The sequence below is a fragment of the Tupaia chinensis genome, unplaced genomic scaffold (assembly GCF_000334495.1).
Source record: "Tupaia chinensis unplaced genomic scaffold, TupChi_1.0 Scaffold000652_1, whole genome shotgun sequence".
In the NCBI taxonomy this organism is placed as follows: Eukaryota; Metazoa; Chordata; class Mammalia; order Scandentia; family Tupaiidae; genus Tupaia; species Tupaia belangeri.
The window spans coordinates 700,149-703,233 of record NW_006160173.1 but is presented as its reverse complement, the minus strand read 5'-3'; positions in this window follow the sequence as shown (position 1 = coordinate 703,233).

Below are 3,085 nucleotides of genomic sequence, written 5' to 3'. Positions count from 1 at the left end.
TTTATTTTTTATTATCATCATAATCTTCTTGATATTATATTGGATTACATATAACTTTACAGTGTATTGCATTGCTTTTTCTTTTTTTTATATTTTTTTTTATTTTTTATTATCATCATAATCTTCTTTATATTACATTGGATTATATATAACTTTACAGTGTATTACATTGCTTTTTCAAAAGGGAATGCCATGCAAGTCAGTCAGTACAAAGACATTAATCTACCCGCTTCAACATTTGATATCTTTTCTATGTTTTCCCCAATCATTATTATCATTATTATAATTATTTTTTTAAAACAGTCAATCACTATTTCTCATTTTGCTTGTAAAAAGACTTTACCCATCATGAAATACTTCTCAGACCAATCCAGTTGAGAATACTATACATGTCATCATCAACCGTTAATAACCCCTATCTGTTTCTCACTAACGTCCTGTCTCTCTGTTGTTCACTTGCTATCTTTCTCTATCCTCTTCTCTTCACCTCCCCCATTCCACACTGTCCTATTCTCATTAAGTACCTTCACTGCTTTTATGTCCTCCAATTTTTTGCTCTCCATCATAGAGTGTGGATAGTCAGTATATATTGAGTGGATACATACAATATCTTTCTTTCATAGCCTGGCTTACTTCACTAAGCAATAGATCCTCCATATCTGACCACTCTCTATCAAATGCCAGGGTCTTGTTATTTTTTATGGCTGAATAGTATTCCATAGAGTATATATACCACACTTTTCCAATCCATTCATCAGTTTGTGGACATTTAGGTTAGTTCCATGTCTTGGCAATTGTGAATAATGCTGCAATAAACATTGATGTGCAAGCACTTTTCTGACTGAGCGTTCTCCTGACTTTTGGGTAAATACCCAGAAGTGGGATTGCTGGATCAAATGGTAGTTCTATTTGTAGATCCCTGAGGAACCTCCATATTGTTCTCCACAGTGGTTGAACTAGTTTACATTCCCACCAGCAGTGTAGGAGGGTTCCTTTTTCACCACATCCCCGCCAACACTTATCACTTTTTATATTCTTAATCTTTGCCATTCTGACAGGGGTTAGGTGGTATCTCATTGTGGTTTTTATCTGCATCTCCCTTATGAGGAGGGATGTTGAGCATTTCCTCATATGCTTTTTGGCTGTTTGTATGTCTTCCTTAGAGAGATTTTTGTTCAGCTCACCTTAATTTTTTATAAAAGCACAAATGTTTACAATGGTGAGGATAAAAAAATAAAACACCAAGAAAGTTAACATGCAAAATATATCGAGAACTTACAAGGTCATATCATTTGTGCTTTACATGCAATAGTTTACACAGTGCTTCCCAAAGTGCAGTTTCTAGATCAGCAGCGTTAGAACCAACTGTGTCCTGGTTAGAAATGCAGAACCTCAGGTCTCACATTGCATTCAAACTCACGCTGATTCTGATGCAGAATAAAGTTTGAGGAACACTAAGCTTAATGTAAGTCTCATAACTCTTGTTTGATGCATGGACTGACATTATCATCATTTCACAAGGAGAGTTTGGAGAGATTATTTATTTTGCTCAGAATGACAAAGCAAGTAAATTTTGCGTAAGTTGCCAAACACAGATAGCTTTTATGACTTCACCTCCTTACTCCCACCTTTATGTAACAGGGTCCTAAAGTATAAATAGTAAAAGATCTCTGCTCTTTTAAAAGGAAATTAAGAGCATTGGAAGAAGTACAGTTAAACCATAGCATCGCTTCTAGTTGTGAAATCGGGTTCTCTTGCTCTCTCTTTCTGTAACTTTTTATTTTTTTTCCATGTGGTATTTTGTTGTTAGTTTTAAGTTTTAACTTACATGTAGAAAACATTCATCTCTTATCTATTAGTTTATTTTCTCTGGGAAAAGAGTCTCAGCAAAGTTTTGTGGTGAAGATTTGAACAGTAATTAGTCAATGCAAAATTTTTGACTGATGCTCCATTTCTTTTCTCTTGATATGCATAATACATTTAGGTAAAATTTGTCAGGATCATAACCTATTACAATCAGCAACTTATTAAAATAGGGCAAATAGAATTAGGGAGGATACACTCATCACAATATTTTGGGGTATACATGTAAGGTATATGTTTATATATATACTTAAACATGTACTTTATATTTGGAAAATATAGGGTTGATAACATTGTGTGAGTAAAAATGGACATTTGGCCTTATTTTAACAATGAACATTTTTGAGACCAGCAGATGGCATAATGGTTATGTCGCTGGACCCTCATATGTCCAACCGCAGTTCAAGTTCCAGACCTGGCGGCTTGAAACTCAATCTGGGCACATGTGCATTAGTGCCCAAAATTCTCAGAGAAGATGGTGGAGAAGGGATTGAGTTATGGCCATCCTCCCCGGGGGATGATTTCTTGCTTTCTGTCTCTCTGTCTCTGTCTCTCTGGTGAGTGCACGCATCCTATAGCACAAATTTCTCTCTAAAAAAAAATAATAAATTTTTAAAAATGACTTTTTCTTGCTCAGCCAAGCTACATTTGCAGTGTTTTCTTTTTAAATTTTAATTCATTTAATTTTATTTATTACTATTATTCTTCCATTTGACCAGAGAGAAAGACAGAAAAATCAAGCTACTAGGTAGAACTCGAACAGCGATCAAGTCATGTAGGAGTTCAGCACCTTAACTACCACACCACCTGCCAGCCCCGTATAGTAGTTTCTTCTCTTTTTTTGTTTTTTTAGGACTTATTTTATTAACTTTATTCATTTATTTATTTTCTTTTGACCATAGAGTAGAGAGAGAGGGAGAAAGCGAGAAAGAAAGCAAGCCGCCAGGTCCAGGAGTTGAATCACAGTCAACCATGTAGGAGTCCAGCAACCTTAACCACTAGGCCACCTGCCAGCCATTCTTGTAGTGTTTTCTTACTGGTGCTTCTGTCTTGAATTACTGTGCCAAACTATCCATGATATTTCAATGTTAGATGAAATCATTTACTTTTCCTAACTTTTTTTTAAGGGGAGATTTTTGCTATAGGGTGCATGTACTTGCCAGAGAGACAGAGAGAGACAGAGAGAGAGAAGGTGAGAAATAACCTCCCAGGGGTGACGGCC